Source organism: Pleurodeles waltl, chromosome 9, assembly GCF_031143425.1.
Source record: "Pleurodeles waltl isolate 20211129_DDA chromosome 9, aPleWal1.hap1.20221129, whole genome shotgun sequence".
NCBI classification, from domain to species: domain Eukaryota; kingdom Metazoa; phylum Chordata; class Amphibia; order Caudata; family Salamandridae; genus Pleurodeles; species Pleurodeles waltl.
This window is the reverse complement of record NC_090448.1, coordinates 173457098-173474849: the sequence shown is the minus strand read 5'-3', so window position 1 is coordinate 173474849 and position 17752 is coordinate 173457098.

Genomic DNA, 17752 nt, shown 5'->3' with positions numbered 1-17752 from the left:
ATGCCAGGGAGGCATCGACGGAAAGGGGAGAGCCTTCTCTTTACATTGATACCTTCTTGGCACCAACGGCACTAGGCCCCAGTGATTGCTTCGGGGGTTCGACCCCCATGTAAGTGGGTTGCTTCCCCTTCCATGAGGGCAGTATAATTTTTTAAAAATAAGGGTTTTCCCCCCTGTGGGGGAGCAATCACACCCCCCTAGAGGGTAAAGGATTCTGGGTGACAGAACCTAGTGAGAGCCCTACAAGTCACCCTATCCTGGATTCCCCTAGGTGTCTCCTTCCACAAAATGTACAGGTTTGGTAGGTGTCCATAGGTGACGGCTGAGCTAGAGGCCAAAATCCAAAGCTAGGCACTTTACAAAAAACACATCCATTTTCACTAGAAAAATGTGATGTGTCCAAGTTGTGTTTTGGGGCATTTCCTGTCACGGGCACTAGGCCTGCCCACACAAATGATGTACCATTTTTATCGGGAGACTTCGGGGAATGCTGGGTGGAAGGATGTTTGTGGCTCCTCTCTGATTCCCGATCTTTGTAGCACCGAAATGTGAGGAACAATTGTTTATTCATCCCAATTTTGAGGTTTGCAAAGAATTCTGGGTGACAGAACCCAGTGAGAGCTCCACAAGTCATCCAATCCTGGATTCTTCCAGGTGTCTACTTTCCAAAAATATACAAGTTTGCTAGGTTTCCCTGGGTGCCAGCTGAGCTAGAGGCCAAAATCCACAGTTAAGCACTTCGCAAAAAACACATCCGATTTCATTGGAAAAATGTGATGTGTCAATGTTGTGTTTTGATGCATTTCCTGTTGCGGGTGCTAGGCCTATCCACACAAGTAAGGTACCATTTTTATTACGAGACTTGGGGAATGCTGGGTGGAAGGAAGTTTGTTCCTCCCTGCAGATTCCCGAACTTTTCAGCACCAAAATGTGAGGGAAAAGTGTTTTTCTAGCCCAATTTTGACGTTTGCAAAGGACTTTGTGTGACAGATCCCATTGAGAGACCCATCCTGGATTTCCCTAGATGTCTAGTTTTTAAAAATGTACAGTCTTGGTAGGTTTCCCTAGGTGCCAGCTGAGCTAGAGGCCAAAATCCACAGCTAGGCACCTTGCAAAAAACACATCTGTTTTCATTGGAAATATGTGATGTGTCCACGTTGGTTTTTAGGGCATTTCCTTTCACTGGCACTAGGACTACTCACACAAGTGAGGTACCATTTTTATTAGGAGACTTGGGAAAACACAGAATAGAAGAACAAGTGTTATTGCCATTGTCTTTCTCTACATTTTTGCCATCCAAATGTAAGACAGTGTACAAGAAAGAAGTAATTTTGAGAAATGCCCTTTAATTCACATGCTATTATGGGGATGCCTGATATCAGAGATGTGCAAATAACCACTGCTTCTAAACTCCTTATCATGTGCACATTTCAGAAATACATAGGTTTTCTTGATACCTATTTTTCACTCTTTGTTTTTTTACCAAATGAATTGTTGTATACCCAGAATACAATGACAAACCATTGCAAGGTGCAGCTCACCTATTGGCTCTGGGTACCTTGGGTTCTTGATACACCTACAAAACCTATAGATCCCCACAACCAGAAGAGTCCAGCAGATTTAATTTTATATTGCTTTTAAACATCTATCACAGATGGAAAATGTTATGGGAAAAACTTAGAAAGAAATGGCAGTTTTTTTCAACTCAATTTCAATATTTTTTTCTTTCAACTGTTACTTTCTGTAGGAAGATCTTGAAGGATCTACACAAATGACCATTTGTTGAATTCAGAATTGTATCTACTTTTGTAAGGTTTTTAGCTGCCCAGGATCCACCATTGGTTTCACACCAATTTTGGGACCAACTACAAGGTGGCTAAAAGCACAAAAACAGTAAAAATGGGGGTCGTCCAAGTAAAATGCCAAAAATGTGGTTTACTGATTCAAGTTTGCCTGTTCCTGAAAGCTTGGATGATGGTGATTTTAGCACCACAAACCCTTTGTTGATGTCATTGGCATGGAAAAAACAGATGTTTTCTTCTGCAGCAATTTTTTTCCCAATTTTCAAAAAAAGAATTGCAGATGTATTTTGGCTAATTTCTTTGTCTCCCCCAAGGGAAATGACAGATTCTGGATACCTTTACAATCCCCAGGATGTTGGAAAAAAAGGACACAAATTTGGTGGGAATAGCCTATGTGGACAAAAAGTTATGGGGGCTTAAGCGCAAAGTACCCCAAATAGCCTAAGAAGGGCTCAGCACTGGGAGAGAAAAAGACCCAGCAGCTAAGGGGTTAATGTGTAGTATTTACTAGTGTTTGTGTATAATAAAATATTTTCCTTTTTATAAGACAAAGCACTGACAGGACCATCAGTGTTGATTTTGTGTACCAGTGAGCTGGAGGTCCTAAACCACTCCTCTTTTTCTGAGTAAGCTTTGGACTGCTCTACTTGTCTCCCTTTGAGAATCAAGTGCAACAATGAAGTAGTTGGTTCCCAATAAAAGAAAAGTTACCAACTTACTACTTAAGAAGGACTCCCATTCTTCACAACTAATAACCCACTTTATTACAGACATCAAGTTGCCATTCCTAGCATTGATAAATTAATTATACCCCCTCTAAAATAATTCAGGTAATGCATTGTTTTAGTTTAATTGCTATTAGACAAGTCAGCAATTGAGTGGTCTCCCACCAAACTTTTTGCCTGCTTATTTTAATTTCTCTGCTGAAATTCAGTTTGGTTTACCTTAGGACTGCTGACCTGTATTAAAGTGCTTGTGTTTACTCAACGAAACGGGGTATAAAATGAGGATAAATGGCGCTACGGGTAATGATCTACCCCCAGTAGATATCGGGGAACCTCTTCAGGGAAACACCCTACCCTTGGAGGAAAGCACCTCCAACTACAGACTTAATGTGGCGAGGGTCCCTTCTTATTATATAGAAAATCAGGAATATTAAATGAACACTTCAAAAAAACTTTCAATTTCAATACATCAGTCCAATATATATCACAATGGTCCTGGAGTCAACCAGTCAAGTTGATTGATGAATCCAAAGTCTTTATTCCAAATCTGATTCACATTACACAGTCTGTAATCCACAGGTTATAATCCTTCCAGCCAACAGGTGTTTCGTCTTGGGAAATGATATATCCCTTACGACTTCTTCAGGGCTAGAAATCATAGAGTAAAATGTAACATAATGAGTTGAAACCAAAATGCTCAATCGTCTACTACAAAGTGCATAAACACTTAAAACCCAAGGGAGGTGAAATTTAAAATGAAAGACTCCAAGAATGTGTGACAACAGGAGGAAGTGAAACCAAATCCAAAGTCAAAGCAACTAAAGTGATTAGTAATCAACAACAAGCCACCAACAGCCTCCAACTAACTATCTACAAGTGAAGACCAACATCATTACAGATCTAATACCGAGCTATAAGCCCCCTAAAGTGCACAAAATTATCATAAATCAAGTGATACAATAACAGAATACCTTCTTAATTCAGGCACTAATCGTCAACAGTCAAAAATGTGAATTTCTCCACTCGAAATTTCGATCCATAACACCGGTAGTATTTCAATAACTGGCAGTATAAAAAGAATTTCTTTATTATTACTTTATATGTGATCTAGAGTTAATGCATTATAGCTAATCATCATATATAGTTACAAAACGAAGAACCAGTAGAAGTATGACCAAGGTCACACTCAGCGGTAATTGCTATAGATCTAATGTACGACCCAAATCTTATCTTTGTCCTTACGACATTCAATGAAATTTCGTAATAATCAGAACTCACCCCCTTATTTCGCCACTCCTTATTTAATGGCTACAGCGTCTAACAGTAAGGACGCCTCGCGAGTACTATGCTCGCGCGCAGTCGAACCCGGAAATAAATACGCTTCCGGGTTCGCGCTCCTGACCCAGAGTAACCGTGATTGAAAACGGACTATATAACACGAGTGGGAATGGAACGAGTATTTAAAATACGCTCAAAACTGCCCAGGAAACAACAAATCCTATTTTATACTACTGGTGAATCATATAATGGTGTTCACTACTACATCCAGAACCCAAACCAGGTGAAAGCAATCAGTTTAAATAGCTAATTCTGTTCACAATATTCATATTGCAATATAGTTAGAAGTATCTTACTAAAAACAACACGACAACCATTAAGGTAAGTAATCTGGGAAATTCTAACTTTCAGTATCATTGAGAAAATTAATAAAACTATACTGGTAAATCAGCTACAACCTCACCCCACTTTCTTCAATATGGTAAAGCTCAATTATCAGATGGATAATAATAGCAGAGAGAAATTGCAGTTGGAGTACCCATATGAATTCTTCAAAATTATGACGTTTGGGAATTTTGGTTAATAACTCATGAGAGCAAAGAATTATTTGACATATTACAATATACAGTATTTCTCCAGGAAACAACGTTCATACATATACAGGCAATGTGTAACAAGATGCTATTAGAGACTTTACAGAGTCCAAATCTTTTAATATAACTTATCAATCACCCAGAAAGAATTCCAATTCTCTATCGGAATTCAATCCTGCCTCTATAGCTCTTAATTTCATGATCCATATTGCTTCTTGTCTACGTAGACATAGTTCCCTATTACCCCCCCTATAATCACGGGGGATATACTCAAATCCAAAAAATTCTAAACTCTTCTGAGTTGGTTGTCTCTCACAAGAAACTATGGGCCTGATTCTAACTTTGGAGGACGGTGTTAAACCGTCCCAAAAGTGGCGGATATACCACCTACCGTATTACGAGTTCCATAGGATATAATGGACTCGTAATACGGTAGGTGGTATATCCGCCACTTTTGGGACGGTTTAACACCGTCCTCCAAAGTTAGAATCAGGCCCTATATGTGCCACCAAGGGATATCTCATATCAAAATTCTTCAGTGCCCGTGCATGTTCACCTATTCTATTTTTAAGTGGTCCTATGGTACTGCCAACATAGATCTTAGAGCATCTGCAGCATATAATATAAACCACATAATTAGAATTACAATTAATAGTGGAACGAATTGTAAATACCTTGCCATCATGAGAAAATTCTTGCAACTTATGACAAGCCCAACGGCAAACTCCACAGCAACCACATTTGTAGAAACCCGCTTTTTTACTTTGTGATAGCCAAGTTTCCTTAGGGGTGATAGTGGTAAAACTAGGACTCAAAATGCTTTTGAGAGTTCTGCCTTTGCGAAATGTTGTCACCAAGCCCCCAGTGATTACATCCTTTAATGATTCATCCTGCGTTAGGACATTCCAGTGTTTATTCATATATTTTTTCAAGATCAATGAAGCATCATTAAAATCCGTTATAAACCTCACCAAGTTAGATGCCTCCTTACCATCATATTGCACTTTGAGTTTCAGAGTATCCTTTCTATCCACATGCTTGATTCTATGCCAGGCTTTTTTTACAATCTTATGAGAAAACCCCAGTGCCAAAAATCTCCTTTCCATATCATTTATTTGAGAAACAAACTCCTCATCAATGCTACAGTTTCGTCGTGCCCTCATGAATTCACCAAAAGGGATTGATGCCACCTGATGCCTCGGGTGAGCACTTTTCGCATGTAAAATAGAATTGCATGCAGTTGTCTTACGAAATAGTCTACTGTGTATTTTATCATTGGAAACAAAAAGTTCCACGTCCAAGAATTCAATCTTAACAGCACTAAATTGAAAAGTAAATCTAATGTTCAAATTGTTAGAATTAATGAAATGGCAAAATTCAATGAGTTTCTCCTGACCTCCTGTCCAAATCATTAGACAGTCGTCAAGGTAACGACCCCAGAACAGAATAAATGTATGCCATGCAGCGGCATCTGGGCCCCAAATGCATGTGTGTTAGAACCAACCCATGAACAAGTTTGCATATGATGGAGAAAATTTGGAGCCCATTGCTACACCTTGTTTCTGTCGAAACCACATGTTATTCAATAAGAAAAAATTGTTAGTTGTAATCATATCAATCATATCCAATAGCATCATAGTATGGTCCCATAGATTTGCTGATCTCTTGTGGAGAAAGAATTTCAAGGCTTCTAAGCCTAAGTCATGTTTAATACAGGTGTACAGAGATACCACATCTAAAGTTACCAAAACATGTTACTATCCCACTCTACATCACTAAGAATACTCAGGATATGTGTGGTATCTCTAATGAAGGAAGGAAGATTATGTACCAATGGCTGCAAAAAACAGTCAACAAACTCTGAAAGCCTTTCGGTGGGCCCGAGAATACCCGAAACAATAGGTCTCCCCGGTGGAAAAGGCAAACCTTTATGTATTTTAGGTAAAGTATACAAACATGGATATCGAGGATGATGGACTTTCAAATACACAAATTCATCTTTGTTAAGTAACCCTTGATGGTGCCACCCCACCAATTAGTTGTTAATTACTTGTACAAGGTTAAAGATAGGATTATGTGCAATTTTTTCATAACAAGACAAATCTGTTAGTTGAGACAAAATTTCATTATCATAGTCCACCTTATCCATGATGACAACATTTCCTCCTTTATTAGCTTGTCTGAAAATAATGTCTTTATTAAGTTTTAGTTCTTGTAATGCAGTTAATTCTTCTGTACTCAAATTATTCGCAACATGACGATATTTCTTCTTTGCTAAATGGTTGTCATAGTCCTTACATACCAAGTCAAAGAAATTGTCTAGAGAGTTAGAACCCAATGATCTCGGAGTCAACCTGGATTTCTTTTTAAGACCACTGGAAACACTACTATTAGAGATTATGTCTAAGTCATTCAAAATTCTCGCAGTAATATTGGGATTTTCGTCTCTTTCAGCTAAAGATAGTAAAATAGCTGTATCGTGTACATCCTTAATAGACAGTGTACCAAATGAAGAACCAGTTCCCTCGGAATCTGTGTTCATGGAGGAATTGTATTGAAAATAGTTTTTAAGTTTTAGTTTGCGTACAAATTTTAACAAATCAATTTTAGATCTACACGGATCCCCACGTGTTGGCTGGAAGGATTATAACCTGTGGATTACAGACTGTGTAATGTGAATCAGATTTGGAATAAAGACTTTGGATTCATCAATCAACTTGACTGGTTGACTCCAGGACCATTGTGATATATTTTTCACTGATGTATTGAAATTGAAAGTTTTTTTGAAGTGTTCATTTAATATTCCTGGTTTTCTATATAATAAGAAGGGACCCTCGCCACATTAAGTCTGTAGTTGGAGGTGCTTTCCTCCAAGGGTAGGGTGTTTCCCTGAAGAGGTTCCCCGATATCTACTGGGGGTAGATCATTACCCGTAGCACCATTTATCCTCATTCTTCCTTCCTTCATTAGAGATACCACACATATCCTGAGTATTCTTAGTGATGTAGAGTGGGATAGTAACATGCTTTTGGTAACTTTAGATGTGGTATCTCTGTACACCTGTATTAAACATGACTTAGGCTTAGAAGCCTTGAAATTCTTTCTCCACAAGAGATCAGCAAATCTATGGGACCATACTATGATGCTATTGGATATGATTGATATGACTACAACTAACAATTTTTTCTTATTGAATAACATGTGGTTTCGACAGAAACAAGGTGTAGCAATGGGCTCCAAATTTTCTCCATCATATGCAAACTTGTTCATGGGTTGGTTCAAACACACATGCATTTGGGGCCCAGATGCCGCTGCATGGCATACATTTATTCTGTTCTGGGGTCGTTACATTGACGACTGTCTAATGATTTGGACAGGAGGCCAGGAGAAACTCATTGAATTTTGCCATTTCATTAATTCTAACAATTTGAACATTAGATTTACTTTTCAATTTAGTGCTGTTAAGATTGAATTCTTGGACGTGGAACTTTTTGTTTCCAATGATAAAATACACAGTAGACTATTTCGTAAGACAACTGCATGCAATTCTATTTTACATGCGAAAAGTGCTCACCCGAGGCATCAGGTGGCATCAATCCCTTTTGGTGAATTCATGAGGGCACGACGAAACTGTAGCATTGATGAGGAGTTTGTTTCTCAAATAAATGATATGGAAAGGAGATTTTTGGCACGGGGGTATTCTCATAAGATTGTAAAAAAAGCCCGGCATAGAATCAAGCATGTGGATAGAAAGGATACTCTGAAACTCAAAGTGCAATATGATGGTAAGGAGGCATCTAACTTGGTGAGGTTTATAACGGATTTTAATGATGCTTCATTGATCTTGAAAAAACATATGAATAAACACTGGAATGTCCTAACGCAGGATGAATCATTAAAGGATGTAATCACTGGGGGCTTGGTGACAACATTTTGCAAAGGCAGAACTCTCAAAAGCATTTTGAGTCTTAGTTTTACCACTATCACCCCTAAAGAAACTTGGCTATCACAAAGTAAAAAAGCGGGTTTCTACAAATGTGGTTGCTGTGGAGTTTGCCGTTGGGCTTGTCATAAGTTGCAAGAATGTTCTCATGATGGCAAGGTATTTACAATTCGTTCCACTATTAATTGTAATTCTAATTATGTGGTTTATATTATACGCTGCAGATGCTCTAAGATCTATGTTGGCAGTACCATAGGACCACTTAAAATTAGAATAGGTGAACATGCACGGGCACTGAAGAATTTTGATATGAGATATCCCTTGGTGGCACATATAGTTTCTTGTGAGAGACAACCAACTTAGAAGAGTTTTGAATTTTTGGGATTTGAGTATATCCCCCGTGATTCTAGGGGGGGTAATAGGGAACTATGTCTACGTAGACAAGAAGCAATATGGATCATGAAATTAAGAGCTATAGAGGCAGGATTGAATTCCGATAGAGAATTGGAATTATTTCTGGGTGATTGATAAGTTATATTAAAAGATTTGGACTCTGTAAAGTCTCTAATATCATCTTGTTACACATTGCCTGTATATGTATGAACGTTGTTTCCTGGAGAAATACTGTATATTGTAATATGTCAAATAATTCTTTGCTCTCATGAGTTATTAACCAAAATTCCCAAACGTCATAATTTTGAAGAATTCATATGGGTACTCCAACTGCAATTTCTCTCTGCTATTATTATCCATCTGATAATTGAGCTTTACCATATTGAAGAAAGTGGGGTGAGGTTGTAGCTGATTTACCAGTATAGTTTTATTAATTTTCTCAATGATACTGAAAGTTAGAATTTCCCAGATTACTTACCTTAATGGTTGTCGTGTTGTTTTTAGTAAGATACTTCTAACTATATTGCAATATGAATATTGTGGACAGAATTACCTATTTAAACTGATTGCTTTCGCCTGGTTTGGGTGCTGGATGTAGTAGTGAACACCATTATATGATTCACCAGTAGTATAAAATAGGATTTGTTGTTTCCTGGGCAGTTTTGAGTGTATTTTAAATACTCGTTCCATTCCCACTCGTGTTATATAGTCCGTTTTCAATCACGGTTACTCTGGGTCAGGAGCGCGAACCCGGAAGCGTATTTATTTCCGGGTTCGACTGCGCGCGAGCAGCGTACTCGCGAGGCGTCCTTACTATTAGACGCTGTAGCCATTAAATAAGGAGTGGCGAAATAAGGGGGTGAGTTCTGATTATTACGAAATTTCATTGAATGTCGTAAGGACAAAGATAAGATTTGGGTCGTACATTAGATCTATAGCAATTACTGCTGAGTGTGACCTTGGTCATACTTCTACTGGTTCTTCGTATTGTAACTATATATGATGATTAGCTATAATGCATTAACTCTAGATCACATATAAAGTAATAATAAAGAAATTCTTTTTATACTGGCAGTTATTGAAATACTACCGGTGTTATGGATCGAAATTTCGAGTGGAGAAATTCACATTTTTGTCTTTTGACGATTAGTGCCTGAATTAAGAAGGTATTCTGTTATTGTATCACTTGATTTATGATAATTTTGTGCACTTTAGGGGGCTTATAGCTCGGTATTAGATCTGTAATGATGTTGGTCTTCACTTGTAGATAGTTAGTTGGAGGCTGTTGGTGGCTTGTTGTTAATTACTAATCACTTTAGTTGCTTTGACTTTGGATTTGGTTTCACTTCCTCCTGTTGTCACACATTCTTGGTGTCTTTCATTTTAAATTTCACCTCCCTTGGGTTTTAAGTGTTTATGCACTTTGTAGTAGACGATTGAGCATTTTGGTTTCAACTCATTATGTTACATTTTACTCTATGATTTCTAGCCCTGAAGAAGTCATAAGGGATATATCATTTCCCAAGACGAAATACGTGTTGGCTGGAAGGATTATAACCTGTGGATTACAGACTGTGTAATGTGAATCAGATTTGGAATAAAGACTTTGGATTCATCAATCAACTTGACTGGTTGACTCCAGGACCATTGTGATATATTTTGGACTGATGTATTGAAATTGAAAGTTTTTTTGAAGTGTTCATTTAATATTCCTGGTTTTCTATATAATAAGAAGGGACCCTCGCCACATTATGCTTGTGTTTACTCCTTTAAACATGGTTAAATAGGTTTATACCTGTTTAGCATAATAAATTTACTTTTAGGTCCATTGTATAGTGGTATACCATATACCCAGGACATGTAAATTGAATGCTAGTGGGCCTGCAGCACTTATTGTTCCACCCACTTATGAAGCCCCTTAAACATGTCCACATTCTGCCAATTGTAATACCCTGAATACAGTGTCAACTGCCATTTCATCTTGGCAATATAATCCCCTTGCCAAACCTTTCACTCCTCTTTTATTGTAAATGTCACCCTATTGGAGGCCCTAAGTATCCCACAGGGCAGGGTGCATTTTAATTAAAAGTAGGGGTGGGTGAAACACATGGAGTTTTACCCCACGGAATTCCGCAGAGTTCCATACAAACTCGGCGAGATTCTACAGAATTCCGCAAGTAGTGGAATTCCAAATTTCATGCTGCTTGGGCTGATTTTTAGTGCCAGGAGCTTGTTCAGGGCTGCAAAATCAGAGTAAACTGCACCACATGTCACACCAGAGTGCGCAACTTCTTTCTGCTGGAATGGCATGTTTAGTTGGGAACAGCCTCTGAATAGACTATGCTCTACCCTCACACAAAGATCTTGTCATCACATAATTGCCTCTGCTGCCAGCTTAGAGTCGGTGTTGAGAAGTAAGAAAATTTCAAGCAGTTCAAAAAGATACCTGTAGAAATTTCTTCCAAGTTCAAAGAAGGTACCAGGCATAAAAATAGGGCCCTCAACCTACTCTCCAGTTCACTCCCTGGACCTGCAGAAGGACGCTCTGAGGACTGCCAGCACATGTGGCCTGCTTTGCACTTCACAAGACTTTACTGCACCTGGAAGGACTGCTTTGCTGTCTGGAGCCTGCCTTGAACCCTCAGAGGCTAGTCCTTCCGTATGAGCCCTACATCTTCATGTGAACCCATGGCTACCAGAATTACTCCAAGGGATGGTCTACTGGCCTTCTTTCCACAGCCACAGCTACCTAAATGGCTCCCACCATTTCAAACCCAGACATGAACCCAGCCTGAGTGAGTCCTGGAGCCCCACAAGATGTACAACTAGCCCTGAACTCTTACTTGTGGTGCTCAGATAGTCAAAATACAAAACTGCTCTGAGAACCGAGGGAAGACCTGGGCCAACCTGTTTGTCAATCAGTCCAAGGTACTTCACTGGTCGGCCTTACTTTGAGGCTCCTCCCGCTACATTCTTCTTCACAGCAGCAAATCCTGTTCAGCGGTCCTTCACCAAAGGGGTATCCAACCTCCTGAAACTGTCTTTGACAACCACCTCCTGCCTCATTTTGCTGGAGATTTCCAACTTTCATTAAAGTGCAAAGTCAGTACATATGATCCCAGACGATAATGGTAACAGTGTGTCTGGCTCCCAAGAGGTGATGACGCCATTTTTGAAAAGCTAGCTTGATTGCTAAGAGCTCCCGCTCTACCACAGTGTAATTTTCTTCAGCTTGTAGCAGCTTCTTAGATAAGTATGCCACTGGATGAAAATGCCCAGACTCAGTATTTCATTGGGAGAGAACACCACCCACTGCTACCTGGGATGCGTCAGCCTCTCCAAAAAATGTCTTGGATGGATCCAGGTGATGGAGAAAAGGGGCTTCACTAAAATCCCAAATGAAAGGAACACCTTTCTTCAGCAAGTGTGTGATTGGTGACACTACCGTGGAAAATTGTGGGATAAAGCGCCTGTAAAAATTGGCAAAGCCAAGAAAGCGCTGAATTTCCTTACTTGATAGTGGAGCTTCCCAGTTCAGAATGGTCTGTATCTTGTTTTTGTCCATACCAATCCCATCAGGAGATGTGACAAATCCCCAAAACTCTATTGTTCTGGCATTAAACACACACTTCTCTAATTTGGCAAATAAGTGGTGTACGCATAACTTCTGAAGAACTGCCCGTACATTTCCTCTATGTTTCTCTGGGGCAGGTAAATACATCAGAATGTCGTCTATATAACCTATTACACAGACATCCAGGAACTCTTGTAACACCTCACTTATAAACAATTGGAAGGCAGCAGGGGCATTAGACAGGCCAAAGGGCATCACTGTATATTCAAAGCACCCAAACTTGGTCCGCAATGCTGTCTTCCATTCATCACTCTCTAAAACACGGATCAAATAATAGGCACCCCTCAAGTCTAGTTTGGTGTAGATGGTGGAGTTACGCACTTGATTTAAAAGAAACTGTATTAGAGGAAGGGGGTAGCGGTTTATAATTGCCACCTTGCTAAAGCACGATAATCTACACGGACGCACAAATCGCCATCCTTAGGGACAAAAAAACAAAGGCGAAGATACTGGTGATATAGAGTGACGGATAAAACCTTTGTCCAATAACTCATCAAGGTAAGTGCGAAGGTATTGAGTTCCTGGCTCAGACAGAGTGTATTCTCTGCTGCATGGTAATGTAGCTCCTGGGACCAAGTCAATATGACAATCGTAAGATCAGTGTGGTGGTAATTGGGTGGCCGGTTGTTCACTGAAGATGTCCTGAAAGTCTCATTAAGGACCCGGTAAGGCCTGTGAGTCAGGGACAGAAGCAGCAAGAGTGGATGCGGAGTACAAGGGTGTCACCCGCTGATGTGGTTCCTGATAACAGGAATGCTAGCAATGCATTGAGTCCAAAGTGACCGTCCTAGCTACCCAATCTATTTTTGGGTTGTGTACCTGGAGGCATGGGATACCTAAAATGGCACAAAAAACTGGAGTATCAGTGAGATCAAGTTGGATCTCCTCAATATGTTTATTGGCACATCAAACCATCAGAACACATAGGACTGTTTGATGGTCGATAAGTCCGGATAATTCTAAAACCATCAACAGCTCTGACTGGCTCTGGAGTGTCTTTCTTAATCATAGTTGATCCCCAAGGTCTTAGCAAGACCTATATCCAAGAAATTCCCTGTGGCTCCTGAGTCAAGTAACATTGGAAGGACCTTTCGTGCTTGGGCAGTCAAAATCAAGGTGGCTATTAGGGTAAGTGTGACAGGCCGAACAGTATAAACACAATGGAGAGGAGGTGATAGTGCTTATTTAAGTGGTTTATTAAACAAATGAAAATGGTGAAGTACATAGAATGTCTATTTTAAGGTAATGTTGATTTTTCTCTCAATTAGGTTCTCGAGCAATATAGTCCCGGTTTGCTTAATGTCCTCTGGTCTTTGTTTTCTCTTTCAGATGCAGTCCTGGTGTGTTCACTCAGGTGGATCCAGAAAAGTACCGGAAATAGAAGGATAGAAAATACTGGGGTAAGTATGGGTTTTGTATAACCCGTTTCCACTCTCTCTCTCTCTCTCTCTCTCTGACTGGGGAAATAGGGTAAACAAAATAAGGATGGGGTGTGTTGGTGAACGGTTGCGGAATGACCTGACTGGTGTCCAGACGTAGTGAGGGGAAAAAGTGTCTCACATGCAGTGGCCCAGGTGCTCTCTTTCCCGTCCCTCCTTTTCCCCTCCTTTATATCCCCTCCCCAGTCCCTTATAACTTTGTGCCCCTTTCTGGAGTCCAAAAGGACCGTACCTTGCTTAGCCACGACCCTCCAGGGCCGTGGCTGGCGTTATGGCGGTCCTCTGGTCTATCTCCTCTTCCCGGGGTGTCCAGGGTAGATTCCTCGTTCCCTCCTGGGTCTCCGCGTCCTCTCGTCCTCGATGGTCCTCTCTTAGAGTAGTCCTCCTCCTTTGGTCTCTCCTCTTCCCCCAAGGTTCCTTTCTCCTCGTCTGTTCTCCTTTCCCGATCCTCTGTCGATCGCGCTCCTTCTCTTCGGTCCTGCGCGTCCTCTTTTTCAGCTCCCCTCTGCCGGGAAACCATACAGGTTTCCTTGGCAACGGCCGCGCGGCGGCCTCGGTCCCGCGGCGTTTCCCCGGCAACGGGGAAACGCGGAAATGGCGTATCGGAGCCTTCCGATACGTCATTTGAATTACTCGGTGCCGGGCATACCCGGTCACACACCTCTCCCCATGAACGGTCCTGTTCGAGGACCGTAGTAGAGCCTGGGAACCGCGACAAATAATCAGCCGGGGTCTGTTGTGGTCCTGGGATATGACGGACCTGAAAGGAAAATGGTTGGAGTTCAAGGAACCACCTCAAAATTCGGGAATTTGTATCTTTATGAGTGGACAACCATGTGAGGGGAGCATGATCCGTAAAAAAAATAAAAGGTCGACCTAACAGGTAATATTGTAAAGAGTCCACAGCCCATTTAATCGTCAGACATTCTCTTTCAATGATAGGATAGTTACGTTCCCGGGGAAATAGTTTCCTACTGATATATACTATCGGGTGATCCCTGCCTTCCTCGTCGGGTTGGGCCAGTACTTCCCCCAACCCTACATCAGAGGCATCAGTGTATAGATGGAAGGGTTTAGCGAAATCTGGGCATTTTAGTATGGGATCTTGAGTCAGATAGTACTTCAATTGCTCAAAGCTAGCCTTCTGGTACTCCGAAAACGGGGGCAATCGATTAGGGTGTGATTTAGACAAAAGATCTGTGAGAGGGGCTGCAAGGGTGGAATAGTCGGGAATGAATCTACGATAGTAGCCGACTAATCCGAGGAACGAGCGTAGATCTTTTTTTGTTTTAGGGTTGGGTGAATTTAGAATGGCGATAATTTTCTTAGTTTGTGGTTGTAACGTCCCTTGACCGATTTTGTATCCTAAGTAGGATATTTTGGGTTTCCCGATAACGCACTTTTTAGGGTTGGCAGTTAAACCTGCGTTTTCGAGGGTATGGCATATTTGTTGGAGATGATCATCCTAGGTTTCACTAAAGATAACTACGTCGTCTAGGTAGGCTGCTGAGAAGGATTGAAATGGTTTTAAAAGTCTATCCATTAATCGCTGGAACATAGCGGGTGCCCCATGCAGTCCGAATGGTAGCACTGTGAACTGATACAGCCCGGACTGCGTAGAAAAAGCCGTTTTCTCTTTATCTTCTGGGGCTAAGGGAATCTGCCAATACCCTTTTGTCAAATCTAAGGTGGACATATATTTTGCTTTTCCCAGTTTCTCCAAGACGTCATCCACTCTAGGAATGGGATATATGTCAAACATTGAATGTTCATTAAGCTTTCAGAAGTCAATGCAAAATCTGATGGTACCGTCAGGTTTCGGCACCAGGACGACCGGGGAGCACCAGGGACTAGTCGAAGGTTCTACCACTCCTAGTTCTAACATCTTTAGTATTTCATTCTCCATCAGTTGTTTCCTTGCCTCGGGAATCCTATACGGTCGCAACCTAACAATTTTACCCGGTGTTGTCCTTATTTTATGGGTTATCAAGGGGGTTTTACCTGGCACTACTGAAAAAAACTTTCGGAAGGGTTCTAGTAGGCTATACACCTGTTCCTTCTATCAATCAATCAATCAATCAGTCGCATTTATAAAGCGCGCTACTCACCCGTAAGGGTCTCAAGGCGCTGGGGGGGGGGGGGCGGGGTCAATGCTCAAAGAGCCAGGTCTTGAGCTGCCTTCTGAAGTGAAGGTGGTCTTGTATGGCGTGAAGGTGGCTGGGAAGGGAGTTCCAGGTCTTCGCTGCTAGGTAGGAGAAGGACCTGCCTCCGGCGGTGGCTTTGCGAATGCGGGGTACGGCTGCCAGGGCTTGTCCGGTCGAGCGTAGGGTGCGAGGAGGAGTGTAGAAGGAGACGCGGTGGTTGATGAGTTCTGGTCCGCGGTTGTGCAGGGCTTTGTGTGCGTGGGTGAGGAGTCTGAAGGTTATCCTCTTGTTGACTGGGAGCCAGTGGAGTTTCTTCAGGTGACCGGAGATGTGGTGGTGGCGGGGTATGTTCAGGATGAGTCGTGCGGCAGCGTTCTGGATTCGTTGAAGTTTCCTCTGCAGCTTGATGGTGATGCCGGCGTACAGGGCGTTCCCATAGTCCAAGCGACTGGTGACGAGGGCGTGGGTGACGGTCTTCCTGGTGTCGGTGGGGATCCAGCAGAAGATCTTGCGGAGCATGCGGAGGGTGTTGAAGCATGCTGAAGTCACCGAGTTGACCTGTCTGGTCATGGAGAGGGAAGAGTCCAGGATGAAACCGAGGTTGCGTGCGTGGTCGGTGGGTTGGGGAGTGCTGCCTAGGGCGGGAGGCCACCAGGAGTCGTCCCAGGCGGTTGGTGTCGGGCCGAGGATGAGGACCTCCATTTTCTCTGTATTCAGTTTAAGCCGGCTGTCTGTCATCCAGTTCGCTACTTCCTTAATGCCTTCGTGTAGTCTGGTTCTTGCTGAGGTGGGGTTGTTGGTGAGGGATAGGATGAGCTGGGTGTCGTCTGCATAGGATATGAGGTCGAGTCCGTGTTTGCGTGCGATGTTCGCCAGGGGGTCATGTAGATGTTGAAGAGGGTGGGGCTGAGGGAGGATCCCTGGGGGACGCCGCAGATGATCTCCGTAGCCGTGGATCTGAAGGGGGGGAGGCGGACTCTCTGAGTTCTTCCGGAGAGGAAGGAGGTGATCCATTCCAGGGCCTTGCCTCTGATGCCGGCGTTGCTTAGGCGACGTATCAGGGTGCGGTGGCAGACCGTGTCGAATGCTGCAGAGAGGTCCAGGAGTATGAGGGCCACGGTTTCTCCTTTGTCTGTCAGGGATCTGATGTTGTCCGTGGCTGCGATGAGGGCGGTCTCGGTGCTGTGGTTAGCTCTGAAGCCGAACTGTGAGGGGTCGAGTGAGTCGTTGGTTTCCAGGGCGGTGGTGAGTTGAGCGTTGACGATTTTCTCGATCACTTTGGCGGGGAACGGTAGGAGCGAGATGGGCCGGAAGTTTTTGAGTTCGGTGGGGTCTGCTGTTGGTTTCTTTAGGAGGGCGTTCAGTTCGGCGTGCTTCCAGTTCTCCGGGAAGGTGGCGGTGGAAAAAGATGTGTTGATGACGTCTCGGAGGTGGGGTGCGATGATGTTGTCGGCTTTGTTAAAGATGTGGTGCGGGCAGGGGTCGGATGGTGATCCTGAGTGGATGGAGTTCATGACGCGGGTGGTTTCCTCAGTGGAGGTTGGGTTCCAGGTGTGGATGGTGGTGTTGTCGGTGGCGGGTTCCGGTGGAGGGTTCGTGTTGGTTGTGGTGAAGCTGTTGTAGATGTCGGTGATCTTGTGGTGGAAGAAGGCTGCGAGGGAGTCGCAGAGGTCCTGTGAGGGAGGGATGGAGTTGTTTTCGGCGTCGGGGTTGGAGAGCTCTTTGACGATGCCAAATAGTTCCTTGCTGTTGTGGGCATTGCTGTCTAGTCTGTTCTGGAAGGCTGATTTTCGTGCTGCGC